The sequence below is a fragment of the Budorcas taxicolor genome, chromosome 17 (assembly GCF_023091745.1).
Source record: "Budorcas taxicolor isolate Tak-1 chromosome 17, Takin1.1, whole genome shotgun sequence".
Classification (NCBI taxonomy): Eukaryota; Metazoa; Chordata; class Mammalia; order Artiodactyla; family Bovidae; genus Budorcas; species Budorcas taxicolor.
The window spans coordinates 1918507-1935203 of NC_068926.1; positions in this window are offsets into that span (position 1 = coordinate 1918507).

Sequence of the window (16697 nt, forward strand, 5' to 3'; positions counted from 1 at the left end):
GTATGTATCCCTACATTTGAAATGGATCTCTTGTAGACAGCATATAGAGGGGTATGTTTTTGTATCCATTTTACCGGCCTCTCTCTTTTGGTTGGAGATTTTAATCTGTTCACATTTGCTGCAATTGTATGATTCTACTACAATTTACTATATTGATCTGGACTTGTTTTTGTAGGTTTTCTCTTGCAAGTTTTCAGTTCAGTTCAGTTGCTCAGTTGTGTCTGACTCTTTGCGACCCCATGAATTGCAGCACACCAGGCCTCCCTGTCCATCACCAATGCCTGGAGTTCACTTAAACTCAAGTCCATCGAGCTGGTGATGCCAACCAGCCATCTCATCCTCTGTCATCCCCTTCTCCTCCTGCCCCCAGTCCCTCCCAGCATCAGAGTCTTTTCCAATGAGTCAACTCTTCGCATGAGGTGGCCAAAGTACTGGAGTTTCACCTTTAACATCATCCCTTCCAAAAAACACCCAGGACTGATCTCCTTTAAATGGACTGGTTGGATCTCCTTTCAGTTCAAGGAATTCTCAAGAGTCTTCTCCAACACCACAGTTCAAAAGCATCAATTCTTCAGCACTCAGCTTTCTTCACAGTCCAACTCTCACATCCATACATGACCACTGGAAAAACCATAGCCTTGACTAGACGAACCTTAGTCAGCAAAGTAATGTCTTGCTTTTGAATATGCTATCTAGGTTGGTCATAACTTTTCTTCCAAGGAGTAAGTGTCTTTTAATTTCATGGCTGCAATCACCATCTGCAGTGATTTTGGAGCCCCCCAAAATAAAGTCTGACACTTTTTCCACTGTTTCCTCATCCCTTTGCCATGAAGTGATGGGACCAGATGCCATGATCTTTGCTTTCTGAATGTTGAGCTTTAAGCCAACTTTTTCACTCTCGTCTTTCATTTTCATCAAGAGGCTTTTTAGTTCCTCTTCACTTTCTGCCATAAGGGTGATGTCATCTGCATATCTGAGGTTATTGATATTTCTCCCGGAAATCTTGATTCTAGCTTGTGCTTCTTCCAGCCCAGCATTTCTCATTTAAATGATTTATTTTTAATTTTTATTGAGGTATAGTTGATAATATGTTTCAGATATACAACATGGTGATTCACAATTTTTAAAATGTCTTCCATTTATAATTATTATAAAATGTTGGCTGCATTTCTGTGTGTTATCCTTGTATTCATTTTATACATAGTAGTTTATACCTCTTAGTCATCTATCACTGTATTTCCCCTCCTCTCCCCCTCCCCATTGATAACCACTAATTTGTTCTCCCTATCTGTGAATCTGTTTCCTTTTTGCCACATTCACTAGCTTGTGTTATTTTTAGATTCCATATTAAGTGACATTATACATAAATTTCCCCCTGACTTATTTCACTGAGCATAGTACCCTCCAAATCGATCCATATTGTTGCAAATGGCCTAATCTCATTTTTTTATGGTTTAGTAGTATTCTATTGTATATCTACACCACATTTTCATTATCCATTCATCAGCTGATGGACACTTCTGTTCAGTTCAGTTCAGTCACTCAGTCATGTCCAACTCTTTGCGACCCCATGAATCGCAGCACCCCAGGCCTCCCTGTCCATCACCAACTCCTGGAGTTTACTCAAACTCATGTCCATCGAGTCGGTGATGCCATCCAGCCATCTCATCCTCTGTCGTCCCCTTCTCCTCCTGCCCCAAATCCCTCCCAGCATCAGAGTCTTTTCCAATGAGTCAACTCTTCTCATGAGGTGGCCAGACTTAAGTTGCTTCTATATCTTAGCAATTGTAAATATTGCTGCTATGAACATTGTAGTGCAGGTATCTTTTGAATTGCTGTTTTCTTTGGGGAGGGTATATATATCCAGGAGTGGAATTGTTCAGTCATATGGTAGTCCTATTTTTAACTTTTTGAGAAACCTCCATGCTGTTTCAAAAGTAATGTATAAAGGTTTCCTCTTCTCCATGTATTGACATCACTTTTATTTGTGGTCTTTTTAATGATAGCTGTTCTGACAGGTATGATATGATATCTCATTGTGGTTTGATTTGTGTTTCTGTGATGGTTAGTCATCTAACCATCTTTTCATGTGTCTATTGATCATCTATATGTCTTTGCAGAAATGTCTGTTCAGCTTCTCTGCCTCTCTGCCTATTTTTTAATTGAGTAATTTGATTTTTATGTTGTTTTATAAGTCCTTTGGATATTTAAAATATTAAGCCCTTATTGCCTATATTTTTGCAAATATCTTCTCCTTATTCACTGAGTGGCCTTTCTGTTTTGTTGAAGGATTCCCTTGCTGTCCCAAAGCATTTTAGTTTGGTGTAGCTCTCTTTGTTTATTTTTGCTTTTGTTACCCACTTCTTGAGGAGAAGATACAGAAACATTTTTGCTGAGATAAATGTTCTCAACAAAAATGTTTCTGAATCATCTCCTCAATGAACTTATCATATTTGTTTTCTTCTAGGAGTTTTCTACGATTTCAGGGATTATTTTTAAGCATTTAATCCACTTGGACTTTGTTTCTGTACATGGTGTGAGAAAGTAGTCTAGTTTGATTTTTTTTGACATGTGGCTATCCAGTTTTCCAAATGCCATTTCTTGAAAAGCTGTCTTGTCCACAGTGTATATTCTTGCCTTCTATGTTGTAGATGAACTGATAACATAAGTGTGAGCGTATTCCTGGTTTCTCTTCATTGATCCATTGTTCTGTGTGTCTGATTGTGCCAGTATCATACTGTTTTGATTATTGTAGGTTTCATTCCTTGAAACCAAGGAATGCCATAATTACAGCTTTGTTCTTTCCCATGATTGTTTGATTATTCAGATTCTTTTGTGTTGCTAAGCAAATTTTAAATGATTTGTTCTAATTCTGTGAAAAATGCCATTGTAATTTTTATTGAAATTGCATTGAATTTGTGGATTGCCTTGAATACTATGGTTTTTAACCATAAAATTTTTCAAGGTTAGCTTCATTTCTAGATATTTTATTCTTTTTGATGCAACTTTAGGTGGAATTTTTACCTACATTCTCTTTCTGATAGTTACTTTAGAGTGTATAAAACTTCACAGATTTCTGTATGCTAATTCTGTATCCAGCAACTTTACTAGTTTCATTTTTTACTATGATAGTATTTTGGAGGTTTCAGGATTTTCTGTATATAGTATGTCATCTGCAAACAGTTTTACTTCTTCCTTTCGAATTTGAATGTGTTTCATTTGACTTGTCTGGCTGGGATGCCCCATACTATGCTGAATAACAAGGGCAAGAAAGGGCATTCTTATCTTGTTCCTGACTTCAGAAGAAGTGCTTCGTGTGGTTTGGGCTGTAAGGTTGTCACTTATGACATTATTATATTGAGATATGTTCCTTCAATACCTATATTTTGGGAGTTTTATCAATAAAAGGATGCTGAATTTTACCTAAAGCTTTTCCCACAGTGTTTTCTTATTGAATTTCTGTCTGGATGATCTATCCACTATTGTAATTGGGATGTTTAAGTCCCCTGCTATTATTATATTACTGTCAATTTCTTCTATTAAGTTTATTAATACTTTTATTTGAATTTAGGATGCATCTGTATTACAGTGTTATAACTTTTTCTAAGATTCATTCTTTTATCATTATGTTGTCTCTTGTTACAGTCCATTTTTTAAATTTATTTTTGTCTAATATTAAAAGAAATCTGGGGTAAAAATACCCCAGATTTCCATTTTCATGAACTACATTTTCCCCTCCTCTTGCTTTTAATCTCTATGTGTCTTTAGATTAAGATTGGAAGTCTGTTATAGACAAAATGTAGATGGATCATGTATTTTTATCATTCATCTACTATTTGTCTTTTGACTGGAGCATTTAAGACTTTACATTTTTATTAAGTTTTTATTAATAGGTATGTATTGTCATTTTGTTCATTATTTTTAGATTGTTTATACAGTTCTCTTCATTTTAAGTTGATGATCTCTTGTTTGAACACAATCTAAAATCCCTATATATTTACTTACTTCCATGACATTTAATATTTTTGATATCATATTTTGCATATTTTGGTTAGTGTATCTCTTAACTACTTGTTGTGAATATAGATGATTTTTTACTTCATTTGCCTTTTAATCTTCCTTTTAGTTTTATAATTGCTTGATAGTTACTTTTCTGTGTACTTTCTTTCCCAATGGGATTTTTTCTTTTGTGATTTTCATATTTCTAATTGTGGTCCTTTCTTTTTCTCCCAGAGAAGTTTATTTAACATTTCTTGAAAGGCTGTTTTAGTGGTACTGAATTCTTTTACCTTTTACTTATCTATAAAACTATCTCTCCTTCAAATCTGAATGATGCATTTGTGGGTTGGGCATTCTTGATTTTCTTGGTTCTAAGTTTTTTTTTTCCTCTGATCACTTTAAATATATTGTGCTACTTCCTTCTGGTCTGCAATTTTTGCTGAGAAGTCAGGTAATAGTATTATGGTACTCCATTGTACATAACTGTCACTTTTCTCTTACTGCCTTTAGGATCATGCTTTTATGTTTAATTTTTACTTTTTAATACAGTGTGTCTTTGCATGGACCTCTTTGTGTTTAGCTTGTTTGGAAACTCTATGCTTCCTGGACTTGAAGGTCTGTCTCCTTTACCAATTTTTAGGGAAGTTTCCAGCTATTAATTCTTCAAATAAGCTCTCTGCTCCTCTGTCTTCTTCTTTTGGGACTCTTAAAATGCAAATGTTGGTAAGCTTGTTGTTATCTAAGAGATCTCTTAAATTATAGTCATTTTTTTAAGTTTTTTTTTTTCTTTCACGTCCAGCTTGGGTAATCTCTAATACCTTGTCTTCCAGTTAACTAATCCATTTCTCTCTATCATCTAATCTACTATTGATTCTGTCTAGTGTATATTTTAGTTATTGCTTTCTTGAATTTTTTCCGGTGCTTCTTTATATTTTCTAACTCTTTGCTAAAATGTTCCATATGAATTCTTTTCGTGTGTTCATTGAGCATCTTTATGATCATTATCTTGAACTCTTTACCAACTAGATTGCTTATCTCCATTTCATTTAGTTCTTTTTCTGAGGTTTTGCCTTGTTCCATGCTTTAAAATATGTTCTTCTTGCCTCCTCATTTTGCTTAATTCTCTGATTATTTCTATGTATTGGATAGGTCAGTTATGGTTCCTGATCTTGGAAAAGTAACCTTATTATGGAGGGTCTCTCTGGGATGCTCTCCAACATCAGTAACTGGGTCTGACCTAGGCTCATTTCAAATTTCTGCCTCTGCACTGGGTCTCAGAGCATGTGAGATTTTTCTTGTGTGCCCCTTAAGAGTGGAGTCTCTGTTTCATACAGACCTCTGGTGTGCATAACAATAATAATGCAAGCCCCTCTGGTTTTCAAAGCCAGGGGCTTGTCCTCCTAGTGTAAGATCCCAGGCTAGGGAGTTCAAGGTTAGGCTTGGATCCTTCACTCTTTGGGGAAAACCTCTGCAATAGTAATTATTGTCCCATTTGAAGATCACATACCTGGGGGTGTGGGTCTTGACTATACTGTCTCCACCCGTCTTCCCTGTCTTGCTATGATTCCCTTTTTCCCTTTTATATCTTTCAGTTCAGTTGCTCAGTCATGTCTAACTCTTTGCGACCCCATGGACTGTAGCATGTCAGGCCTCCCTATCCATCACCAATGCCTGGAGTTTACTCAAACTCAAGTCCAGTGAGTTGGTGATGCCATCTAACCTTCTCAGCCTCTGTTGTCTCCTTCTCCTCCTGCCTTCAATCTTTCCCAGAAACAGGGTCTTTTCAAATGAGTCAGTTCCTCCCATCAGGTGGCCAAAGTTTTGGAGTTTCAGCTTCAACATCAGTCCTTCCAATGAATATTCAGGACTGATTTCCTTTAGGAGGACTGGTTGGATCTCCTTGTAGTCCAAGGGACTCTCAAGAGTGGTCTTCAACACTACAGTTCAAAAGCTCAATTCTTTGGCACTCACCTTTTAGTCCAGCTCTCACATCCATACATGATTACTGAAAAAGCCATAGCCTTGACTAGATGTACCTTTGTTGGCAAAGTAATGTCATATTTTCCGAGGCCAAAAAATTAAAGTCTGTCACTGTTTCCCCATCTATTTGGCATGAAGTGATGTGACCAGATGCTATGATCAGAGTTCTTGAAATACACGTTTCTCAAGAGGCAAGTCAGGTGGTCTGGTATTCCCATCTCTTTAAGAATTTTCCACAGTTTGTGGTGATCCACAGTCAAAAGATTTGGCATGCTCAATAAAGCAAAAATAGATGTTTTTCTGGAACTCTCTTCCTTTTTCAATAATCCAACAGATGTTTACAATTTGATCTCTGGTTCCTTTGCTTTTTCTAAATCCAGCTTGAACATCATGAAGTTCACAGTTCACATACTGTTGAAGTCTGGCTTGGAGAATTTTGAGCATTACTTTACTAGTGTGTGAGATGAGTGCAATTGTGCGGTAGTTTGAGCATTTTTTGGCATTGCTTTTCTTTGGCATTGGAATGAAAACTGACCTTTTCCAGTCCTGTGGCCACTGCTGAGTTTTTCATTACTGGCATGTTGAGTGCAGCACTTTAACAGCATCATCTTTTAGGATTTGAAATAGCTCAGGTGGAATTCCATCGCCTCCACTAGCTTTGTTTGTAGTGATGCTTCCTAAGGCCCACTTGACTTCACATTCCAGGATGTTTGGCTCTAGGTGAGTGATCCCTCCATCGTGATCATCTGGGATTATCTGTGAAGATCTTTTTTGTATAGTTATCCTGTGTATTTTTGCAACCTCTTCCTAATATCTTCTGCGTCTGTTAGGTCCATACCATTTCTGTCCTTTATTGAGCCCATCTTTGCATGAAATGTTCCCTTGGTACCTCCGATTTTCTTGAAGAGATCTCTAGTCTTTCCTATTCTATTGTTTTCCTCTATTTCTTTACACTGATCACTAAGGAATCTTTCTTAACTCTCCTTGCTATTTGTTGGAACTCTGCATTCAATTGGGTATATCTTTTCTTTTCTCCTCACTTCTCTTCTTTGCACAGCTATTTATAAGTCCTCCTCTGACAGCCATTTTTGTTTTTTGCATTTCTTTCTCTTGAGGTTGGTCTTGATTCCTGTCTCCTGTACAATGTCATGAACCTCCATCCATAGTTCATCAGGCACTCTGATATTCAGAGTGCTCAAACAAACGTCATGCCCACCAGTTCCGAGGAACCCCACAGAGACTGAGATAGTGCTGTTTGAACATCTCCTGTGGAAGTACGGGTCAGCAGTAGAGTGTCACAGGGATAGGCTCTGGGTGCAGCAGACTTGGTTATGGCATAAGCTCTTCTGGAGGAGGTCGCCATTAACCCCACCAAAGAGCTGCCAGAACTTACACAGGACTGGGAATTTGTGTTGGGGGGCACAAACAGAACCTAGTACACACCAGGACCGAGAAGAAGAAGCAATGACCCCACAAGAGACTGACCCAGACTTGCCCGGTTGTGTCCAGAGTCTCCAGTGGAGGCATGGGTTGGTGGTGGCCTGCTGCAGAGTTGAGGGCAGTCAGTGTAGCAGTACATTCATGGGATCTTTTGAAGGAGGTCGCCATTATCTTCATTATCTCCACCATAGTTTGGCCCCAGGTAAATAGTGGGGAGGGAACATAGCTCCCCCCATCAACAGAAAATTGAATTAAAGATTTAATGAACAGGGCACTGCCCATCAGGACAAGACCCAGTTTTCCCCTCAGTCAGTCTCTCCCATCAGGAAGCTTCCATAAGCCTCTTATCCTTCTCCATCAGAGGGCAGACACACTGGAAACTACAATCACAGAAAACTAACCAATCTGATTACATGTACCACAGCCTTGTCTAACTCAATGAAATGATGAGCCATGCTGTGTAGGGCCACCCAAGGCGAATGTGTCATGGCGGAGACGTCTGACAAAATGTGGTCCACTGAAGAAGGGAATGGCAAACCACTTCAGTATTCTTGTCTTGAGAACCCCATGAACAGTATGAAAAAGCAAAAAAGATAGCACATTGAAAGATGAACTCCCCAGGTTTGTAGGTTCCCAATATGCTAATGGAGATCAGTGGAGAACTAACTCCAGAAAGAATGAAGAGATGGAACCATGCAGAAACAACACACAGTTGTTGATGTGACTGGTGATGGAAGTAAAGTCTGATGCTGTAAAGAGAAATATTTCACAGGAACCTGGAATGTTAGGTCCATGGATCAAGGCACATTGGAAGTGGTCAAACAGGAGATGGCAAGAGTGAATCTCAACATTGTAGGAATCAGCAAAATAAAATGGACAGGAATGAGTGAATTTAACTCAGGTGACAATTATATCTACTAGTATGGGCAAGAATCCCTTAGAAGAAATGGAGTAGCCCTCATGGTCAACAGGAGTCTGAAATGCAGTACTTAGATGCAATCTCAAAAACGACAGAATGATCTCTGTTCCTTTCTAAGGCAAACCATTCACATATCACGATAATCCAAGTCTGTACCCTGGCCAGTTATGCTGAAGAAGCTGAAGTTGAATGGTTCTATGAAGACCTACAAGAACTTGTAGAACTAACACCCAGAATAGATGTTCTTTTCATTATAGGGAACTGGAATGTAAAAGTAAGACGTCAAGAAACACCTGGAGTAATGGGCAAATTTGGCCTTGGAATACAGAATGAAACAGGGCAAAGGCTAATAGAGTTTTCCCAAGAGAACTCACTAGTCATAGGAAACACCCTCTTCCAAAAACACAAGAGAAGACTCTACACATGGACATTACCAGATGGTCAATACCAAAATCAGATTGATCATATTCTTTACATCCAAAGGTGAAGAAGCTCTATACAGTCAGGAAAAACAAGACTAGGAGCTGACTGTGGCTCAGATCATGAACTCCTTATTGTCAAATTCAGACTTAAATTGAAGAAAGCAGGCAAAACCACTAGACCATTCAGGTATGACCTAAATGAAATCCTTTATGATTATACAGTGGAAGTGACAAATAGATTCATGGGATTCACTCTGATAGACAGCTACTGCTGCTGCTAAGTCGCTTCAGTCGTGTCCGACTCTGTGCGACCCCATAGATGGCAGCCCACCAGGTTCCACCGTCCTTGCAATTCTCCAGGCAAGAACACTGGACTGGGTTGCCATTTCCTTCTCCAGTGCATGAAAATGAAAAGTCAAAGTGAAGTCGCTCAGTTGTGTCAGACTCTTAGCGACCCCATGGACTGCAGCCTACCCAGCTCCTCCGTCCATGGGATTTTCAAGGCAAGAGTATTGGGGCAGGTTGCCATTTCCTTCTCCAATGAACTGTGGGGCCATGCTCAATAAATCTTTAGTCCAATTTTCTGTTGATTGGCAGGGCTGTGTTCCCTCTCTGTTGTTTGACCTGAGGCCAAACTCTGGTGGAGGTGATGAAGATAATGGTGACCTCCTTCAGCAGTGCATGAACTACTGCACTCAGTGTCACCCAATCCTGAAGCAAGCCACCTCCTACCCATGTGTCCACTAGAGACTCCAAGACAGTCACAGGCGAGTCTGGGTCAGTCTCCTGTGGGATCACTGCTCCTTTCTCCTGGGTCCTGGTGCACACAAGGTTCTGTTTGTGCCTTCTCAGAGTCTGTTTCCCCAGTCCTGTGTAAGTTCTGGTGGATCTATGGTGGGTTAATCGTGACCTCCTTCAGGAGGGCTTATGCCATATCCAAGTCTACTGCACCCAGAGCCCCTGCTCCCGCAGCAGTCCACTGCTGACCTGTACCTCCTTAGGAGACGCCCAAACACAGTTATGTCTCAGTCTCTGTGGTATCTCTGGGTCCTGGTATCAAGGGTGGTGTTAAGATATGGTTGAACCCTCTGAGCATCACTGGAGGGCATGGGATTTGATTCTAAATGTGATTTCTCCCCTCCTACCATGTTGCTGGGGCTTCTTCTTTGCCCCTGGATGTGGGATATCTCCTCAAAATCACTCCAGCACTGTGTAGCCACCACTCCAACACCATGCAGCCGCCACTTCAGCACCTATTGTCTTGCTGGAGGGCTTCTCTGCCCTTGGGCATGGGGTATCTCCTCACAGTCACTCAAGCACTGCACATCTATATTTCTTTAGATACTCTTTATATCATAAGGATATTAGCCCTATGTGTCTATTATAATTTGCAAACATTTCTGTGTATCATTTGTCATTTTATTTTGCTTATTTTTTGTCATGCACAGGCTTTAAGAAGTCTTCTAGGTAATCAAATTACACACTTTTTCTTTATTGCTTCTAGATTTGGGGTCTAGAAGTCAGGAAAATTCGACTCACTCTGAGATGATTGTGGAGCATAACCATGCTTCCTCTGGGATTTGTGTGCCTTTTCCTTTCTCATTTATTGCTCTGATTGACTTGGAATTCATTCTGGTGTATTCTTTAAAGAATTTTGTCATTTTCCTCATGGTTATCTGTTTAGTTTAATAGTTTCACATGTCATATTTAGTAGGTCATCTTACATTTACTTCCATTAAAAATAGTTTCCTGAAATACTTTCTCTTTGTAATGCCCATCTGATAGGCTTTAATTTGCTTTTACTGTCTATTTTACTTACAGTTCTTTGTCACCTGTCCACTTTCTGTTTTCTTTTCATCCTATAATCTTTTCCCTTTTTTTTGGGGGGGGGGGTCATATCAGCCTTTCCTCATCTTTTATTATTCTCCTATCTCAAGACTGCATCTTCTTGCATTGTCTGAAGTTGCCTAACAGTTGACTAAAATTTTTGATGTATAAAAGTTATTTTCATATATATGTTTTTTATTTGAGTTTCATAACACAATTTCTTTTCCTTCTTTTGGCTGTTTCTCAGTACCATTTCATAGGTTCTAAGGAGTTTCATTGGTGATGGACAGGGAAGCCTGGCATGCAGTCCATGGGGTCACAAAGAGTCAGACACCACTGAACTGAATTGAAAGAGTTTCATGTTTTTATCTGTATTCTAAGGTTAATTTTATACAGCTTAAGTATTCTTCAGCAGTCAGAGATGTGAATTATGATTAGTTTTTATGACATCCAAAATTCCTCCTCAAATCTTTAACTGGAGAAGGGCCCTATGTGCATAGTTCTCAGTGTAGACATTAGTCATTGCTATGAATATATACAATCTGCTATGTTTTGCTGGTCTCATTATACTGCACTATGTTCCTCTGACTGTTCAAACAAAGCTATATGTAAACCACTGGGACCCCCAGCATGCATTTCCAGGGTTCTTTCTATCTCCTGCGTGTGTGTGCTTAGTCACTCAATTATGTCCAACTTTCTGTGACCATTTGGATCATAACCCACCAGGCTACTCTCTCCATGGGATTTTTCATCCAAGAATACTATGCTGCTGCTGCTGCTGCTGCTAAGTTGCTTCAATCGTGTCCGACTCTGTGCGACCCCCATAGACGGCAGCCCACCAGGCTCCCTCATCCCTGGGATTCTCTAGGCAAGAATACTGGAGTGGGTTGCCATTTCCTTCTCCAATGGATGAAAGTGAAAAATCAAAGTGAAGTCGCTCACTCATGTCCGACTCTTGGCGACCCCATGGACTGCAGCCTACCAGGCTCCTCCGTCCATGTTATTTTCCAGGCAAGAGTACTGGAGTGGGGTGCCATAGTGGGTTACTATTTCCCCCTTCAGGGGATCTTCCAGACCCAGGGATCAAACTGGTATCTCCTATATCTCCTGCACTGCAGGCAGATTCTTTCCCTGCTGAGCAATCAAGGAAGACTTATCTCCTGCCTCACTGAAATTATCTCCCTACTAATACCATACTTCTCCAGAAGTAAAGTGTCCAAAATGGACTATTCTGTTCAGAACCTTTACTGGAGTTGTTCACATTGTGCACAAGTGCAAAACTGAATCAGAGAAGTGGAAATAGAATAGGTAGGTTATGATACAATTTTCTAGCTGCCTCAGAATTCAGTTCTTACAGAGTAGAGAAACAGACATGGTATTCTGTGATGGAAGATGTGTCATATTTTCATGAATTAAAATGTAGGTGATCTAAGAGGTAAAATCTGGGAAATATTTTCTTAATTCAACTCTATTTACTGTATTATTGGGTTGCTCAAAAAGTTTGTTTGGGTTTTTCCAGTTGATGTTGAAAAACCTGAACGAACTTTTTGACCAACCCATTAGATTATGAATCTAATTTTGAATGTTGCTCTAAATTCTTTTTTCCCTATACTTTGCTTGACATTTATGGTACTAGTATTTCCAGCTAGATACAACTGAAAATGAAAACCTCCTTTTTTGGAAAGATGTGTAAAACGTTCACTTTTTTCTCCTAAAATTGGCCAAGACTATATAGCCAAGCTATGACATGTTTCCCCAAGTGCAAAAATCAGGTGAAATGCTGTAACAGCTTTTGCAGTTTTGATTGAAAGCAGTTAAGCCAATATGTCTGAGAAAATTCCTATTTGGAGCGAGTAGCAACACATTCATGTTAATTTGTACCAAGAGGATATTGGAAGGTCAAAAAAAACAACTGTGTAAGTTTCTATGTAGACTCATTCAAACAATCGTTACTCAATTCTATGTGTAATGTTGAAAAGAATTCATAGGCATTTTTAAATTTCATCATGCATAGCTTTCATTGTACATTTGAATTAATTATGGCTTTATAATCTAATAAATATCCTCTTATTCTTAAACCTTTGTTCAAATACTATATTGTTTTGTTGTTGATGCTAATGTTATTACTTCTTCGTCTGAACTTTCAATGTGGAGAAAACATCAATGTAAATTAAATGATAAATAAATGTGATTGGCCTCATTTGAGAGGCTATAAAACCATGTTTTCTGAAGATCAGATATTATGAAAAAGGCAGCTGGAAGATAGTAGAGTTTTGTGAAAGAGAGGACACAGTTAACTTCCAACTCTGATACTAGCTGCATGACTTAACCTTAATTTTCCTCATTTGCAAAGCACTTTGAGTGTTGTCTTGACAATCATGGGAGAAAATTCATAGAAAATGATCAACACTTTACCAGAACATAGTAAGTACTCAACAAAGCACCTCTGTATAACTGAGAGATGGAGGTAGCTTAGAATTAGTATTACCTTAAAGAACAAACATCAGTCAAACCTTGCCTTTCATAAATTAACAATTTTCTGAAATAATTATGAAAAGTACTATAGGTCTTCTCTGTTCATTCATTATCTATTTTGGAATAATTAGATATTTAGTTCTAGAGATGAGGTGCAGAAGAAAGAAAGAAAGAAGAAAGAGTCTGAAATAGCCTGAGAGGTAAATTATATTGGGGGAGAGGAGTACCTAGCATAGTATGAATCACAGTTATGAAGTGACTCAGAAGACAATAAGTTGACTCTGTGAGATAACCAGACATATGGCACCACAGTGTAACAGCTGCCAACTTATTGTCTGAATCATTTCAAGGTGACCAGGCTATATGACATCTAATGTGATTTGGGTGTTTTCAAATATTTTCCTTATCATGTAATTTATAGAGATTACTGTTATTATGCTGCAGTTAATTGTATCCCACAATATTTCATCGGTTCCTCATGCCACCAAAACTTTATCATCTCTACTGCAAATTGCCCATGAGACAAGCATCAGAGTGATTTGTCTAGAGTTTTAAATAGAAGTGATCTGTTGCTTTCTTCTAAAGTGTTTGGATTATTGGAACAGAGCCCAATAAACCAAGCCACAGAGGTTAGACTTTGAGGTCAAAATTTAGCATGTATTTACTAGACCTCAAGTTCTTTCGGCATTTAACGATACAATAATTTAATTAATAATATACAAAATGGTTGTAAGATATGTGAGTTCAAAATGGTCAGTTAATTGAAGATGCAAAGTTTTTATTAAAAAGTAGAAGTTTAATAATGTTATAAAATATGATTATGAAATCTGAAGGCCAACTTTCATTATCTCAATACTATTTATGTTAATTTCTGAGATATGGGATATTTAATGTTTGGGGTATGGAAATTTAAATGGCAAATATCTGCCTGGCGTGCTACTATTCATGGGGTCACGGAGAGTTGCACATGACTGAGCGACTGAACTGAACTGAACTGATATATTAGTTTAAAATATGGAATTTTTAATGTTAATAATCAACACAACAGTGTATTCATAAAACTAGAATAACAAAATTTTAGAAATAATTTACAGCACTGATTCCCAAAATACGTCTCTTAGGACTTTAACAGATACAATGTTTCACGGTCAAATAAAATTCAGAAATACTGAGTTATGTGGTTTCTTTACTGTTGGATCTCTAAAAGTCTTCCAAATGCAAATTTCTTCACGAATTGCTGAATGTGACAGAATTACAATATTTATGTTTCTTGAACTTATATGATCATGAAACTCTTCACTATGGATCTTGAAGTGCTAGGAAACAGGAAATATACATTGAACTCTTTATTTTATGTGACAGAACTAAAATCCATGGTAATTATGTGGTTAGGTAATGCAGAGACAGTATTAGAAATAGTAGATTTCTTGTCCAGTGACCTTTTTCTTTTATTTTTAAAAAAACTAATATTTTATATAATAGAATGACAAGTTTTCTTCTAATTTTGTCACCACACTTTTCTGACTCACAAATTATTGGTAGCATAGCTAGAAGATTATTAACTCTTATGCTACTTGGAGTAAAGTCTTCCCTACCCCCAACACATACAAGAGCAAAATATAACTTGATTTCATTTATTTAGCATTAATTAGCTTATCCTAAAGAAGGAAAATGGGATTTCTCTGATGATCCAAAAATTCAGAACACAACTCATTGGATCACATTTTATTTTTAAATATACTTGAAATTGCTGCTGAAAAGTCCAGAATGTCCATTGACATGGAAATAGATTACACATGACAATGCACATGACCATCTGCCCAGGCAAAGTTGCCCTTTTTGTTGAGTTGAGTGGAAAGGTTAATTTCAACTTAGCTCTGTGTGTGGTTGGGCAGTTCCCAAGTGAAAACCAAAACACATTTTTAAAATGTTTATTTAAAAAGAAAGAGTACTCAGTTAGTGTGTGAGTGTAAGTGTGTGTGGCCAGTGTGTGCTGAAGTAAGTTCCCATAAGAGTGAATTCTCCACATGGATAGGCTCAGGTGGCTGGGAGATAAGTAGGACTCCCTCTTAGGTTTATAGAGGGATCCTTAATAAGAAATAATTCATTGTTTACACACTAGGGAAAGTTAACAAAGGAATAGTGAACAGTTTGCAATGAAAAACAATGAGACATTTCATCTGCTATGGAAGTTAATCTAAACTGAAATCCAACTGAGATAACTGAGAATAGTCAGTCTATATACTTGAGCATTTCATCTCTAAGGTAAATTAACAAGATAATCTTAAAGAGAGATGTCAAATAGAACAGTGTAACAATTTCAACTATATATAAAGAAAACCAATCTGGATACTGACAGCATCAGAAATTAGTATGTCCTTAAATAGTTTATTTTTGTCAGTGGAAACACAGGCCACGGCATTAAATGTCTACAGAAAATTCATATGGCATTTGCTAGCCTGCTAGTAAAAAACATCATTTAAAACCAAAGCTAAACTTCTAACAGTTCTTAGAAAGAAATGAGAATTTCACAGTCTGGTTGTAGATATAGAACATGGAATTATGGCATCTGTTCAAGTAACAAAATTCACTATTTGTTAATTTTTAGTTTAAGAAAAAGCATACAATGCATATGTCTCTGGGCACATGTTCAATAATAAAAATGTTTTGCAATGAATTAGGAAAGATATGAGCTTTGCATGAGTTGATGTGAAAACTTGATTAAGATAAACACTTTTCAATGCACCCTAAGTACATAATTCACATACTATAAAGGAAAATAAAAAATACATTTTTCTAAGAATGCCTAACTTCCATGTCAAAAGAGTGAAAGAAACCTTTTTCTAAACAGTGTTTGATTTTTCAGCTTACAAACAGATCAGACAACACAAATTTTTACTAAATGTTCACAATTCTGGGTGCTGATTGACAGTCAGACAGCTAGTCAGTAGTACAAGGATATAAAGAATAGTAACAGCAAAGACATAGACAAAGTAAAATGATATGTACATGTTTTGTTTTTTACATACAGCCTTATAGTTTCCATCACATCATTCTAAATGCAAAGTAATTGCAATTACCTGTTACAAGAGATATGTAACTATAACTTTTACTGATTTGAGAAAGACTAAAGAGATATATGAAAGGAAGAGGAAGATCTGAGGGCTCGGTGCTGTGGAAAATACCCTAGATTAGTGGTTTCAACGACTGGTCTGGTAAGATTTCAAGAATATTTTATGACCTCCATTATCTTGTACCTTGTATGGAGTACATCTTGATATTGTATAAGTCAACTGTAAAACTTCGAACAAGTGTAGAGAATGTTTATTTTTTAATGTAGCTGAAGAAAGTAAAGGAAAACAGTGAAATAATATAGTGTTTAAAGGAGACTTCAGGATTTTCAGATATATTACAAACAAAGAGTAGCACCTTTATGTATCTTTCTCTAGAAAATCAAGTTAATACAGGATGGTATTACTGTGACTATCAAATGAAATAGTACAAGAATATGCCTAAATATAGCTATATAACTTAATATAGTATAAATAATAATATACAATATACATAATTCATATATGTATATATTGTAAACTCTGTATATATATGTACTATTTTGTATATAATAGTATAACATT